Genomic DNA, 16,646 nt, shown 5'->3' on the forward strand with positions numbered 1-16,646 from the left:
TTTAAACTCGAGGACACACAGTCCTCACCGTATTATCCTTGAGCTAAAGTCACATAGACCTCGCCCAACACTCGTGGTAAGTCTTCACACGTGACTTCCAATGCCTTCATAGATCCACAATTCCTCTTGGATGCTCAGACCATGATGCCTAACCGTCTGGAGGATAGAGAGTCCTCAAAGGCAACAAGCTTTGGTTCCACACAGGCACAATCTCTTCAGTGATGCTCAATCACTTTGGGTTTGTAGGTGTTTGGGTTTTCCTCACTTGATGATTTTCGCTCAAAGTCCTTGAAGGATGGGATGCTCTCAATGACAAGTGTCAGTTTCTCTCGGAGCAGCCAACTAGCTAGTTGTTGAAGGGGGGAGGCTATTTATAGCCTAGGGAGCAGCCTGACATGATAAGACATAAATGCCCGACAATGATATGACTGTTAGGTGGAAGATATTTTTGGACAGCTGGCGCATAGCACAGCAACGGTCGGATATTTGAGGTTCAAATTCCTCAGGGCTATCATGTTCCTCACTGTGTCGGCAATCTGCACTGGCGAATTCCTAACTCCTTAGTCAGAACAAATTCCTCAGAGACCAGAAGATCTTCGTCCCTGTCACTGAAGTAATTGACTGAACTGATATGAGATTTCCAATGGCTTCACTCAAAAGGATTGGGTAGGTGTAGGATTTTGAGATGAGCATCACTTGGAAATCAGTTTCCTTAGTATTACGTCGACCCCCTTTAACGGTACGGTGTTTCCTATGACTCAAGAAAGAGAAAATGAAACTACGGAAACAAAAGTCTTCACGCTTCATAATCCTCGCATGAATATCCAAGTCTTCAAGGTCACACCAATTTATTCACTTTCAAAGTCTTCAGGAGAACCAAAGTCTTCAGCCAAAGACATACATTTTTAGGGGTCGACTTTCATCATAAATATCAAACTCCTCATCTAATTATAGAGCCTGTGTGCACTCACAAACATATTAGTCCCTTAACCTATAAGTCTTCAATACACCAAAATCACTAAGGGGCACTAGATGAACTTACAATCTCCCTCTTTTTGGTGATTGATGACAAATAGGTTAAGTTTTCAATGGGGATAAACATATCAATTGAAAGTGCTCAATATTGAGGAATTTGATTGCAAGATGTAGAAGAACTCTCCCTAAGGATATGCATATGTGAGGAATTTGATTTCAAAAAAGCAATGCACATTGTAGAGTTATATCATGGAGATCTCCCCCTATGTCTTGTAATTCATACACGCATTGAACATATCAAATGAAGAATTTAAAATGCATTATAAAATATGGTGACTGATGTAATTCAGCATGCGTGCATTAACATATATGAGGAAATAGAATGCATAAAAAAATCAGTGTAAAAGTATGGCCACCATCGGACTTAAGTTTACAACTTGATCCAACAAATACTTCAGAAGAGCGAGAGTTGTAACTTAGCAAAAAAATGCCCATAAATAGACCCGCTTGAAGAATAACTCAAATTTCTCCCCCTTTGTCATCAAATGACAAAAAGGGACGGAAGGTGAGGACTAACGCCCCTGAAGAATTTCTTCAAGATGTCGATGGAGTAGCACTAGCGTTGTTGGGGTCGTCCATTGTAGTAGGACCTGATATAGTGTCGTCCAAATCTTCAGCTTCGCCCGTCTCGCACGATGAAGAATATGAACTAACGACTAGTGGATGAACTTTGACCTTCTTGAATTTCTTCGAAGGTGGCTGAGACCAGTCAAAGTCTTGTTGGAAGTCCATCTTCTTGAGTTCATCATCGGTGTAGACATGTGAAAGAATAGCCCAGGTGCGGCCGAATACTTGATGCAGATAATTGTGATTCTTCTTCACAATATTTTGAGTGACTATGATGTTGTGTAGAATAGAACCAAACTGACGCTTGACCCACTTGTGATTTCTGTCAACCTTTTGATGAAGACTTAGAAGCAGCTCACAATCAGTCATCATACGTGAAGCTGTTGCCTAAGGATCATGCTTTGAAGCATTTGCAGCAGTATCATGTGTGGCAGAGTCATCATTAGTGGAATAGGTTGCTGCCTTTTGAAATTGTCCATCCAAAGGACGAGTGCCTTCATCAATAATTGCAGCCTTGCCCTTCTCATCAGCTGAGAAAATAGTCCATTTGAGGACTTCAATCGGGGGGGAAATAGCTGATATGATTTTGGAAATTAGCATTGTAGTGAATTGAAGTCCTTGATCTGATGGATTTCATGATCCAGGGAGCGTAAGGCTTCAATTCGAATGGTGACAAAGCAGCATTGGCCAAAGTCCTCATGAAGAAATCATGATAGTTGATTGGAATACCATGCATGATATTGAACAGCAGATTCTTCATGATGCCAACAACTTCTTCATCTTCAGAGTTGTGGCCCTTGATCAGACTTAGAGTTTTGGCCAAGATGCGATAGACAGTTCTTGGTACATATAGCAATTCCTTGACGAGGAAATTTGTCCTTGGCGCTTGGCCAGCCTTCAAAGGCTTCATTAGCACTTGCATTAGATGATTTGATAGTTCAGGTTCCTCATAAAGCTTCAGAGCTCCTTCAGTGGGCGGACTGACTGGGATGGCGTGAAGATATTCAGAGGCCGAAGCTTTGTGATGAGTATTGTCAGTCATCCAGTCCAAAACCCATGAATTCACATCATCAACATTGCCTGTCAGATGTAGAGTGACATAGAACTTAAAAATTAGCTCTTCATTCCAATCGCAGATGTCGACGCAAAAGTTGAGCAGCCCAGCATCATGAAGAACACTTAGGACTAGAGTAAAGCTTGGAAGTGATTCCATATCCACATGAGGAAGATGCTCATTGTCAAACACTTTATATTTGTCAAACAGCAGTGAGGAATAAAAGTTCATCTGTGAAGCTATCTAGAAGCGCTTGCGGTGAAGATGAGCAGCGTCATAAGGATTGAAGTCAGAGAAGAAACGATGCTCAGTAAAAAAGTCATCCGCCTTGAACTTCTGCTTCTTGGAGTGAGGATTTTGTGGCTTGGGCTGAAGATTTAATGTTGAAGTCTTCACAGCCATTTCAAGTGCAGCCTCTGGAGCAGGCTGAGGAATCTCTGGAGCAGTTTCCTCTGTTGTCTTTTTCTCAATTTTATCAGCACTAGTGGCTGGAATTTCTTCGGGGATGGAGTGAAGTGAAGCTTGATGTTCTTCAGAGCCCGTATGAATTTCTTTTGTCTAAACTCGGGACTGAGGAATTTGTTGTAGAGGAGTGAATAGTGGTGAATTGGGGTGATGACTTTCCCAAAAGTCATCATTCATAATAGGAGTGGAACACCCAATGTCCACGTCTTCATCATATTCTTCAACTTCCTCAACGCCTGCCTCTTCAGCTGTGAACTGAGGTATGGGCTATGATACCAGTGGAGTCGAAATGGCATGGTCACTCAAAGCAGTAGAAGGGTCATCCTCATATGAGTCATTAGGAATTTCGTAATCCTCACCAAAGGGAACAATCTCTTTTGATGGCATGCTTGAAACAGGGACAACATCTATTGGATTTTCAAAAGTGCTCGTCAAAGTCTTCATTTTCTTCGGTTCTAAAGACTCTAAGGCAGCAGATGCTTTCCTTTTCCTCATAGCTACTCACTCCACAGCCTTGGTCTTCTTCGCTTCTGATGCAGAAGGAAGGATAGGACTTGTGGTTGGTGCAGGAGGAGCAGTGAACTTTGGTGCAGTGTCTTCAGGCACAACTGATGCAGTTATCCTGATTTGTTCAGATTCTTCAGGCGCAGCGATAGATGCTTCAGCTGGCCTGTCTTGTTCTTCAGGCGCAACACTAGTGGTTGCCCTGGTAGTTTCTTCAGGAGCTGGAATGACATCATCAGCCCTGGCACTCTCAGTTTCTTCAGCACCCTAATTTTCATCAACGGTGCTGGCATGTTCTTCAGTGGGCTGAGCGGATGCTTCACCCCGAGGAACTTCTTGTTGCGCTTCACCAGCAACATTGGGCTTGAGGCATTTAGCCTGTTTGACAAATTTGACTTTGGCTCGTAGCCAATCATCTTTGTAAGAGTCAAATTCATCACTGAGTGCTTTGATTTCTGACTATATAGTCACAAGTTCTTCAGTTGTCATTTTCAGCACATTCTTCTTCAAGTAATGCTCCTTTCTGTATTGAGCTTTCTTCACTGATCTCGCCTTTTCAAACTTCCATGTTTATTCTGCAATGAAAGTAGTCAACATGTGACTTTGGCCTGGTGTGAGGTTTAGATCAGGAAGGGGTGTGTTGAGAACTTTATGCCAATGATCAATGTAGTCAAGGATCTTCTTTGAATCCAGCAAGAGCGGCACGACACTGCCTTTGGCACTAGCGGCAAGGCTTTTGTCGATCTATGATGATTTGAGCTAGCTCTTCATCATCAGCTTCGTCTTCAGATGACATAACTTCAAAGGCGGCCTGCTTCTTGTGAGTCTTGGCCTTATGCTGCGTCCAACAATGACCTTTTTCTTTAGCAGCTGTGGCTGAGCTAAGGAACTTGCTGAAGCTCCTGGAGCAATTGAAAAGCATGTAGTCTGTTGGCACGTGGCAAGATGCACTGGTGCTGAGGACTTTGAAGGTGCAACTGAGGGCTTTGCTTGAGAAGAAGACCCTGAGGGTTTTGATGAGCTGGGTCATGAGGGCATTTAGGAGTTGGGCCGTGAGGGCATTGCAGAGGAAGATGGCTTCACTGCTGATTTCTTTTTCATAGCCTTCTTAGGCTGACTAGCTGATAATTCAACAGCAGCAGCAGTAGAATCTTCGTTGAATTTCTTCACTGCCTCCTTTGATACTTTAGCCAATTTCCTTTGGCGCTTGGCCCATTCTTTGGGAAATTTCTCACCTTTTATGATGCTAGAGGGATCAGCAACTTGGCCTAGTGCAAGTGGAGGTCTTGGGCATGGAGGATTTACGGTGAACTTCTTCATGTATTTGCGAGTTACATAGAGGTAATCCCTCCATTCCCGTGCCCATCTTCGTTCAATCCGCTGAATGCACACTTTGCGCTGATTTTTATTCTCCTTGCCATGAGTGGCCTCATCAAGAGTGCAGAAATTTGCATAGATGTCTCCACAGATTTCGAATGATGTGTTTGTCTTAGGCCTTTTTCCTCCCTTCTGAGGATGCTTTTCCTTTGCCATTTTCTTCAGCTGAGGATTCTGAACAATAGATGTCGCTGAGGAAGTATGAAGTTTTTCTTCGAGGAACGCTGCAAGTGAGTTAAGTTGATGAGAACCTAGTGATTCAGCAGCATACATGTGTACGTGTGAACAGAGTATAGGTGCGAAGAATTTGAAGAGGTCATACGCGTTCTCGAAATTTGTTTTTAAAAGGAATCAAGTTTGAGGAATTTGACCAGGGAGTCTTGAAGAATTTCACTAAGAGTTCGTGTCTTAGGTTCTAGAGTTGTATAGATTGGAAATCCACACAATTGAGGAATCTTGAAGAAAAGTACATCTTAGAGAGAAAGATCGAGAACAGATGCAACTGTGGTGTTTAAGAATGTGAATATTGAAGAATAAACACCTTTTGAAGATTTTGTGTAAATCATCAGAATCAACAAGGGCAGTCAAAAATAGTTTTATTTACCCTTGACGAAGAACGCGATGAATAGAGAGATGAACTGGAGAAGCTCGTCCGTTCAGATATTCCACACCCTAACTTCCTGGAGTAAGACAGCTACAGCGTCGGCGGAGGTGAAGATTTCCGCGGCTGGCGTGAGTACGACAGCGATGAGGTCGAGGCAGCTAAGCTCTTCCTCACCAGCGATGATGGAGATTAGTGGCGATGCTAGGTCAGAGAGCTCGAGCGGGATAGGGAGAGGTCGAGCGGAGTAAATGAACTGAGGTGTTCATCTGAAGAATTTGGACGAACATGCCCCTGACCCTTGTCGTCCTAGCGACATGTGTCACCCACGTACAGAGAGGTGGAGATCGTAAGAGATCATTGGTGAGTTTTTTAATCTAGTCAAGGGATGCGGAAGGATTTGAGCGGCAAAAGCAGAAAAAAAATAGATATGCAAATTTTAAAGTTCCGTTCGCAAATTCTTCAGCTGTCAAGGACACAGTGAAAATTTTGAACGGGTTTCAAATAGAACACACATGAAGAAATTGTGAATAGACTGGGTTGAGTATAGCATAGAGCGGGAGGCAAGTGGATGGCCTCCTCCGTTACGGAGGGGCAAATCAAGAAGCTTATGAAAGCCGGACACTTGTCCAACGACATCGCGCACCGGCTCCCAGATGAGGGGCAGCTCATCCCCACCCCCAGGCCCCATGAGAGGATCGTGTTTCTCCCCCATTTCCTCGGCGGACTGGGCTTTCCTCTTCACCCATTTGTCCGGGGGCTCATGTTCTACTACGGCCTGGATTTCCACGATCTGGCCCCGAACTTCATCCTCAACATCTCGGCGTTTATCGTCGTGTGTGAGGTCTTCCTGCGCATCCATCCCCACTTCGGCTTATGGATGAAGACCTTCAATGTCAAGCCGAAGGTTGTGGGAGGCCGAAAAGCGGAGTGCGGAGGCGCCATGGTGGGCAAGGTGGCCAACGTCACATGGCTCGAGGGCTCCTTTGTGGAAACCATCAAAGGGTGGCAATCGGGGTGGTTCTACATCAACGAGCCGCGTGACCCTAAATGGGCAGCGGCCCCCGAGTTCCGATCTGGCATCCCCATGCGGCTCACCTCATGGAAAGAGATGGGCCTGTCGTGGGGTAATCCGGAAGAGGCGACCGGACTCCAAACTTGTGTCCAGAACCTCATGGACAAGAAGGTTAAACTCGTCAACGTAGTCCAGGTCATGCTCTTCCGCCGGATCCTCCCGTGTCAATGGCGGGCTTTTAATCTGTGGGAATTAGACCCGGCTCAGCAGCAAACTCTGTCCAGGCTCTTTGACATAACGCACGAGGATGCTTGGAAAGTGCTTTTCAAGAGCTCCGAGGTCCACCCTCCCACAGCCGAGGATCGCGGATTCTGCGTGAAGCGCCAAGCCAGCGCGGTAAGCTTAGTTTACCCATTACAGGGTATTTGTTTTTCATAGTTTGACTCTATGCGGGATCTAAACTCCCATTCCTTTAACAGGACTGGCAGAAGAAGGCCGGACAGATCGATTGTCCGGCTCCTTTGCCCGAAGACCCAGCAGACGCCCACTTGACGAAGCTGCTGGTCCCGGCACCCCACGTGGTGCCGGAGAATAAGGCCAAGAAGAAGGCCACGGGAACACGAAGGAGCTCCCAGCGACTGGTGGTGTCGGACTCATCGCCCGACGACCCCGAAGCGCACTCCTCCTCTGAAGACAAGGAGGAGGAAGAAGAAGACTCTCCCCCTCCAACGGGGGGAAGAAAGAAAAGGAAGGCCGCCCCAACTGGGGAGGCCAGAGGGTCCAAGAAGGGGAAGACCCTTCTTCCGGACTACGCCTCCGACGCCGAAGACGGCGGAGAGGAGTGGCCATCCAGGGCCAAGCCCCTGGCGAAATCATAAGTATCTGGTTACCAGAATAACTCACGATATTCCTTTATTGCACAGTGCCTTCTGACGCCGAATATAATCATGCAGTCCGCCCAAGGCTTAGCTCGACGATTCGTCGAGTGGCTCCCTGGACTCGTCGGATATGAACAGTCTTTCACTCCCGACAGCTTCCTCCCCCCGCCCTACGGACGAAGCCGAGGCGGAGTCCCGAAAGGGGCTGAGCCAGGAGGAGGTGGTCCTGGAGGCGCAGCAAGGCGACCTCCCGGACTCCAGGCCCGAAGGGATAAAACCCTAGAGGGATCTAAGTTCGGCCCTGGGCCGAACACCGCACCGGAATCTTCAGTGGTTCCGGAGTCCAGCAGGCGGCCCCTTCGCAAGAAGGGCAAGCCTACGACGTCGGTGGCCTCCGTCCAACCGGAGGCGCCGGACAATTTGCTGGAGGTGCTTAACGGCGCCTCCATCGACGAGGAGCACCGTACTGTTATGAGTGCGGTGATCGAGAAGGTTCAGTCCACCAAGAGCGGGCTGACAAAAGCCTGTGCCAGCCTTCTAACAGGCTTTGAGGTATGTATTTTAAAACATGTAAAAATGTTACCGCATAGACTGTGGCCCCTGATGCTCAGTGTGGTGTTCGGAAAGAAAAGCTGGACTAAGGATCAAAAAATATATACGCAGGAGTATAACAGAAATATGTCAATATGGGAATGCAGGCTACGCTACCGACCTCTGCCGCACTGACTGCGGAGGTCGATGCATTGAAGCAGAGCCTCGAGCGGTCCGAGAACGAGCTCGGCCTTGCCAAGAAGCAACTCGAGGACAAGGAAGGTAGGTAGTGCCTTATGTAAATATATATAAAAATACTTGGTTGAAAAAAATGACAGGACCAACGTGAGTGTTACAGGGGCCACAACCGAGGTGGCGACCCTGAAGGAAGCGCTGTCCAAGGCCGAACACAATGCGGCCATGGAGCGCACCGAGCGAGAGAAACAAGAGGAGCGGGTGGCAGAGGTGCGACAAGAGTTTAGGGCTTGACTCAAAGACGCGAGAGTCCGAGCTTGCCTCGGCACTTGAAAGCGCCAAGTCTGCCAAGGCCAAAGCCCAAAAAGCCCTCCAGGAGATTGAGGCGATGAAAAAGATAGCAGCGGGTAAGGCATTCTTTATGCAAAGCAAGCATGTGAAAGTGAATTATGTGTTACTTACCCGAATCCGGAGCTCTCTAGGAGCATTCGCAGATCTGTCCCCGCAGTGTGTCCGCCGCCGCTGCATTCCACCAAGCCGAAGAAGGGAGCTCGACGGAGAAGGTGTTCTGGTCCCAGTATGCTGAGGCCGAATGCCCTTTGCCCTTGAGCGACCAGCTGAAGCAGCTAGTCGATCTCCATAAGGTGGCCGAACAGGCCATGAAGGGCCTTATAGGCCGGCTGTGGCCTAGGGAGGTCCTGCTTGAGAGCTACTTCGGGCTGGTGAGGTGGCTGGTGGATGCCTGTCCGCGGCTTGAAATCATCAAGCGCTCCGTATGCATCGAAGGCGCCCGTAGGGCTTTTGCCCGTGCTAAAGTGCACTGGGGCAAGCTGGATGCTGAGAAGCTGTTGACAGAAGGGCCACCGGAGGGGAAGGAGCATCGCAGGCCCGAGATGTATTATGAGGGCGTCCTGAAGGGTGCCCGCCTTGTGGAAAATGAATGTACCAGGGATGTAATTTTTGAGTAAACTCGCTCGTGTTTATCATGTGCCCTGAAAACTTGTTCATATGCGCTAAGCAACGCTTTTTGAATTTAAAATATTACCTTCTGTGCGGCCGTTTATTAAATCTGAGAGATGCAAGTCGTCGGCTTCTACCCCCATGCCACGAGTGCTGGGGTGTTCGGGATAAACCTGAGCGCTCTTGTTCCCATTCTTGGGTCCGTCGAGGGAGGCGCTCAGCACAACGAACAAGGCAATCGGACTTATAATGCTTTATCACTCTCACTTAGCCATAGAATTCTATAATTTTAAATTTCGGCGAAGCCCCTAGTGTTTGGAAGACCGAGTTCGGGGCGCTATCCACACCTAGGCCGGACAAAGCCAGCTCCTCGCTCTAAGCGGCATAAGTCTTTAAGGACTCGAAAAACCTCGCGAACAGCGACTGGCTCTCGCCCTATCATGACGGACAATTTTAGCTTTCTCTACTGAGGTGTTAACCCAGCTCAACTGGGGCACAATCGCAGTAGTTCTCCCAGCGCTACCTTAGCCGATATAGCGGAACGTAAGGTACCAAAACATGGGAGCCTGGCAAACCCAACTATTGACCCAAGACATGATTCGGAGTCGATGCATATAATACTATAAGTTCGGGTGCCGCACTCATGAGAGTGTTTGGTCTTCTCACACTGTATTTTGGGGAACTTAAGCCCCTGGTGTATTGGCCATACCAAAGTGTACGGTTGCATAATGTCATAGCTGAACATATGTACATAAGAAAAATGAATGCAATAATAGACAAGAGCTATGTATTGTTTATTAGAGGGCTGCTATGAAAGCAGAACGATACAAATAGTGTGATAGGCAAGAGATGGGATTATTTGACATGTCCCCCTCCAGGGGCAAGCTGCGAGACTTTAAGTAAGATAGGTATTTAGCTTGTTATAGAGCCCACCTGGACGTTCGACGTGGCTTGTTGTCTCCCTGGCTGTTGCATCGTGTGTTCGGCGATTGTATTGCCGGACAGGTCTTCCGAATAGTGGAGTCCTGAAAATAAAAAAAATCACAAAAATCGGGAGCCCCTAGTGCGGTTGAGCCGCATTCTGGGCATGCCATGGTTGTGCCCCTCCCCTTATGCCCACGGTATTTCCATAGCGTAATTATGTACGTGTGGTACTAGTTTCGCAATCTCGCGAGGGCTGGGGTTGGGGCCGCACTGCTATGCTAGCTCGGAACGTGCCAGACAGTCTTATTGTAGGCTACTCCGGGCGCGCTTGACGGTGTCCGGACGCTTAACAGCCGGACTGAAGAATTGCCTTGAGAGGCTACTTTGTACTTCCGCCGCGAGGGCCGCCGTGTGCTCCTCTGTTCGAAGAGAGCGTTTGGTGTTTCCATTGACCGTAATGACTCCGCGAGGGCCTGGCATCTTGAGCTTGAGATATGCGTAGTGCGGCACCACATTGAACTTTGCATATGCGGTTCGTCCGAGCAGTGCGTCATAGCCACTGCGGAACGGGACTATGTCGAAGATTAACTCCTCACTTCGGAAATTATCTTTGGATCCGAAGACCACTTCGAGTGTAACTGAGCCTGTACAGCTGGCCTCTACACCTGGTATGACACCTTTAAAGGTCGTCTTTGTGGGTTTAATCCTTGAGGGATATATGCCCATTTTCCGCACTGTATCCTGATAAAGCAGGTTCAGGCTGTTGCCGCCATCCATGAGGACTCTAGTGAGGTGAAATCTGTCAATGATTGGGTCTAGGACCAATGCGGCGAATCCGCCGTGACGAATGCTAGTGGGGTGGTCCCTTTGATCAAAAGTGATTGGGCAGGAGGACCATGGGTTGAACTTTGGGGCGACTGGCTCCAACGCATATACGTCCCTGAGCGCACGCTTCCGTTCCTCTTGGGGATGTGGGTTGCGTATATCATGTTCACCGTCCGCACTTGCAGGGGAAAGCCCTTCTGTCCTCTGTTGTTCGGCAGCCAGGGCTCCTCCTCGTCATTGCTATGCAGCCCCTTGTCTCTGTTTTCGGCACTTAACTTGCATGCCTGCTTGAACACCCAACAATCCCTGTTGGTGTGATTGGCTGGTTGTTCGGGGGTGCAGTGTATCTGGCACGAGTGATCGAGTATCCGGTCTAAACTGGACGGGCCCGGAGTATTTCTTTTGAATGGATTTTTCCACTGACCGGGTTTAGAGCCTCTGAATCCGGCATTAATTGTCGTATCCTTAGTGTTGTCGCCGTTAATGCGGCATTTGTGCTTGTTGCGACGCGGCCTGCCATTGTTTTCCTTGGTACCCGAATTACCAGGGCTCTTGGTCATGTTATTGCTACGAGCTAGCCAGCTGTCTTCTCCCGTGCAAAAGCGGGTCATGAGTGTCGTGAGGGCTGCCATGGATTTCGGCTTTTCCTGTCCTAGGTGCCGGGCAAGCCATTCGTCTCGGATGTTATGCTTGAAGGCTGCGAGGGCCTCTGCGTTCGGACAGTCGACTATTTGATTTTTCTTGGTTAGGAACCGTGTCCAGAATTGTCTGGCCGATTCCTCTGGCTGCTGAATTATGTGGCTTAAGTCATCGGCGTCTGGTGGTCGCACATAGGTGCCCTGGAAATTGTCAAGGAATGCGGATTCCAGGTCCTCCCAGCAACCAATTGACTCTGCTGGCAAGCTGTTAAGCCAATGTCGAGCCGGTCCTTTAAGCTTGAGTGGGAGGTATTTGATAGCGTGTAGATCATCACCACGGGCCATGTGGATATGAAGGAGATAATCCTTGATCCAGACCGCAGGATCTGTTGTGCCATCGTATGATTCGATGTTTACGGGTTTAAAACCCTTAGGCATTTGATGATCCATTACTTCATCTGTGAAGCATAGTGGGTGTGCGGCGCCTCTGTACTGGGCTATATCACGACGTAGCTCGGATGAGCTTTGTCTGTTGTGTTCAGCCTGGCCGTATTTGCCATATCCGGCGTGACGGTTATCATCACGTGTCGTGGGGCGCCCATGCGATCCATAGATCGATCCTGTTTGCCTTGCCTTGTCCTCCAATATGTCTCGCGGGTCTGGCATGTTTCCCCGTGCCTTGGTACTTTTTGAGCGGCGCCGGGGTGCGGCTTGAGTTGAGGGCCGAAAGGCCTCTCTATCACGGCCACGGGGTGGCCGATCGGCCGCATCATACGTTGGTGATGTAGGTTTAGTTCCTTCCTCCTCTAGTTGGGGTAGCAGTTTGCGCTTTGGGTAGCTCTTGGAGGGGCGTTCGAGTTTGTACTCTTAGGCAGCAAGGACTTCCGTCCATCTGTCGGCTAGCAAGTCTTGGTCAGCTCTAAGCTGCTGATGTTTTCTCTTGAGGCTGCTTGCCATGGCCATAAGCCTGCGTTTGAAACGCTCTTGTTCGACGGGGTCCTCAGGCACGACAGATTCGTCGTCGTCGAGGCTTTCTTCGTCTTTGGAGGGAGGCATGTAATTCTCGTCCTCGACCTCTCTGTCTACCGCTCTCTCATGAGGGTTGGCTTCTCCATTCTCCTGCGCTGAATCTTGCTGGAGGGGGTTGTCTTCAGCACTGTCCGGGGTGTTATTGTCTCCGGTGCCGGACTCACCGTTTTTGCTTGGGCGGGATTTATTGCGGCGCTGCTGACGCCGGCGCTTAGGCTGTTTCTTGGAGGGGTCATCCTCCATTGTTCCATCGCCATCCCCTTCTTTTGGGGTGTCCACCATGTATATGTCGTATGACGAGGTGTCTTACCAGTGCCCTATAGGCGCTGGTTCATGGTCATCTCCTTCATTGGCGTCCATACCGTCGATGTCTTCGGAGTCGAAGTCGAGCATGTCGGTTAAATCATTGATAGTGGCTATGAAGTGGGTGGTGGGTGGGTTTCGAATTTCTTTGTCGTCCACATCCCAACCTTGCTGACCACCGACCAGGGCTCTCCTGATAAAGAGAGAGACTTTAGTGAATTCAGGATGTCGCCAAAGGGCGAGTGTTGAAAGATGTCCATGGCGGTGAACTCCATGATCGGAGCCCAATTGGGTTCGATCGGGAGGGGTGCGGAATATTCGGAGTTAGGAAAGGAGTCCGGCACCTTGGAGTCACGAGCTCCGCGAAGTACAAGATTGGTGTTTGGCTCGACCGCCGTAGAGATTGCAGCCCCCGAGGCGGCGTCTAGCCACCCGTCCTCGACCGGCGCAGCCGGCTCCGAGCTAAGGGTCGGAGCGGACACCTGAGCGGCGCTCTGGGCACTGTCCGGTGCCAGAGCTAGATCATGCCCATCGTGACAGTGCGGCACGCTTGGCTATGGCTCGAATCCGTCAAAGATCAAGTCTCCGCAGATGTCAGCAGTGTAGTTTAAACTTCCAAATCTGACCTGATGGCCAGGGGTGTAGCTTTCGATCTGCTCCAGATGGACAAGTGAATTGGCCCGCAATGCAAAGCCGCCAAATACGAAGATCTATCCGGGGAGAAAAGTCTCACCCTGGACCGTGTCGTGGTTGATGATCGAAGAAGCCATTGGGCCTAAATGTGACGACACAGAGGAACTCTCAATGAAAGCACCAATGTCGGTGTCAAAACCGGCAGATCTCGGGTAGGGGGTCCCGAACTGTGCGTCTAGGCGGATGGTAACAGGAGACAAGGGACACGATGTTTTTACCTAGGTTCGGGCCCTCTCGATAGAGGTAAAACCCTACTCCTGCTTGATTAATATTGATGATATGGATAGTACAAGAGTATATCTACCACGAGATCAGAGAGGCTAAACCCTAGAAGCTAGCCTATGGTATGATTGTTGTTCGTCCTACGGACTAAACCTCTCCTGTTTATATAGACACCGGAGAGGGCTAGGGTTACACAGAGTCGGTTACAATGGGAGGAGATCTACATATCATATCGCCAAGCTTGCCTTCCACGCCAAGGAAAGTCCTATCCGGACACGGGACGAAGTCTTCAATCTTGTATCTTCATAGTCCGGGAGTCCGGCCAAAGGTCATAGTCCGGCCATCCGGACACCCCCTAATCCAGGACTCCCTCAGTTTGCTTCATCCATAACAATTGAGCACATCAAGATCCAGCAGCAATGTACTCACATTGAGTAGTAGAGAGTGAGACGTAGTTCTGCTTCTTCGAGGACCAACATACCAAGGATCGTCCGAGGAAATGACATGTGCCTGATATTGACTTGCGGTCCACCCGATCACTAGCATAGTTAGAGTCAGAATATCCAATGAGATCAAAAGAAGAGCCCTTGGGATACCATAATCCAAGTTTTGGAGTGTGAGCTAGATATCGAAGAATATGCTTCACAGCCTTATGGTGTGATTCCTTCGGTGTAGCTTGAAATCGAGCACACATGCAAATACTAAGCATAATATCCGACCTAGATGCACATAGATACAATAAAGAGCCAATCATGGAGCGGTATACCTTTTGATCGAAGTCTTTACAATTTTCATCGGTGCATAGATGGCTATTTGTGGGCATAGGGATTTTGACGCCTTTGCAATCTTGCATGCCAAATTTCCTCAACACATCCTTGAGGTATTTCTCCTGGGATATGAATCTTCCATTGTGTTGTCGACGAATTTGAAGACCTAACAAGAATTTTAACTCTCCCATCATGGACATTTGATATTCCTCACTCACCATATAGGAAACTTCGTCACTTTAATCTTGGTTAGTACAACCAAAGATAATATCATCAACATATATTTCACACACAAATAATTCATCATCATATGCTATGGTGAAAAGAGTTGGGTCAAGTGAACCGGGTTTGAAGCTTTTCTTCATGAGGAATTCCTTCAATGTATCATACCATGCCCGAGGTGCTTGCTTGAGACCATAGAGGGCCTTGTTGAGTGTGTAGACATGATCTGGAAATTTTGGATCCTCAAAACCTAGTGGTTGAGCAACATATACTTCTTCCTCAAGCTTACCATTGAGGAATGCACTTTTCACATCCATTTGATGTAAGATGATATTATGATGGTTAGCATAAGCAATCAATATGCGAATAGCTTCGAGTCTAGCAACAGGTGCAAAAGTTTCATCGAAATCAATTCCTTCAACCTGTGTGTAGCCTTGAGCTACAATACGAGCCTTATTCCTCAACACAAGGCCATTTTCATCTTGTTTGTTGTGGTAGATCCATTTGGTGTTGATGATGTTGTGTTTGTGTGGGTCTGGTCGCTTTACAAGCTCCCACACATTGCTGAGCTCGAATTGATGCAATTCATCTTGCATGGCTTGAATCCACTCAGATTCCATGGATGCTTCATCAACTTTGCTGGGATCTGTGATAGAGACAAATGCAAAATTCCCACAAAAGTTAGACAAATGTGAAGCTTTTGAGCGCATGAGAGGACCTGGTGCGTTGATGTCGTTGATAATTTTCTCAATCTGTACTTCATTTGCAACGCGAGGATGAGCAGGTTGACGACTTTGATTAGGACCAGCAAGTTCTTCAGGGCCATTTTCTTCACTAGCACGAGCATGATTTTCTTCATGATCTAGAATGATTTCTTCAGCAGATTCTTCGGTAGGGATGACATCCTCAGTAGCCTTGAACTTGATGGATTCCTCAGGTGACTCTTCATCTAGCACAGGAGGTAGGTGCTCTCTTTGTGAGCCATTATTTTCATCTACATTTTCAACAACCTTGTGATGATAGGTATTGAAGACTCTGTAGGTGTGCGAGTCCTTTCTGTAACCAAGCATAAAACCCTCATGTGCTTTCGGTGCAAATTTAGAGTGGTGGTGAGGATCTCTAATCCAACATTTTGCACCGAAGACTTTGAAATAACTTACATTGGGTTTCTTGTCAGTGAGGAGTTCATATGAGGTATTTTTGAAGAATTTGTAAAGATATACTCTATTGATGATGTGGCATGCAGTATGAATAGCATCTGGCCAGAAACGCTATGGGGTCTTGTATTCATCAAGCATAGTGCGAGCCATCTCAACAAGAGTTCTATTCTTGCACTCCACGGCGCCATTTTTCTGAGGAGTATAGGGAGCAAATAACTCATGAGTAATACCAAGTATATCAAGATATTCATCGAGACCAGTGTTCTTGAACTCGGTTCCATTATCACTCCTGATATGCTTGATATTCACACCGAAGTTCGTAGATGCTCTTGAGGAAAATCGTTTGAAGACTTCATGCACTTCATTTTTGTAAGTAATGATATGCACCTAGGTGTAATGAGAATAATCATCATCAATGACAAAACCATATAATGATACAGAACTAGTGAACGTGGCATAATGAGTAGGGCCAAAGAGATCCATGTGAAGTAATTCAAAGGGACGAGAAGTGGTCATCATAGTCTTCGAGGGATGCTTGGCTCTGGTGATCTTTCCAGCCTCAAAAGCCCCACAAAGATGATCTTGATGCCAATGATATGCTTCTTCTTCGCGAGTGTATGCAAGTTCCTCATCCCAGCACGACCAAGTCGTCGATGCCATAACCAGCCTTCTGAAGATTTT

The sequence above is a fragment of the Triticum dicoccoides genome, chromosome 2B (assembly GCF_002162155.2).
Source record: "Triticum dicoccoides isolate Atlit2015 ecotype Zavitan chromosome 2B, WEW_v2.0, whole genome shotgun sequence".
Classification (NCBI taxonomy): Eukaryota; Viridiplantae; Streptophyta; class Magnoliopsida; order Poales; family Poaceae; genus Triticum; species Triticum dicoccoides.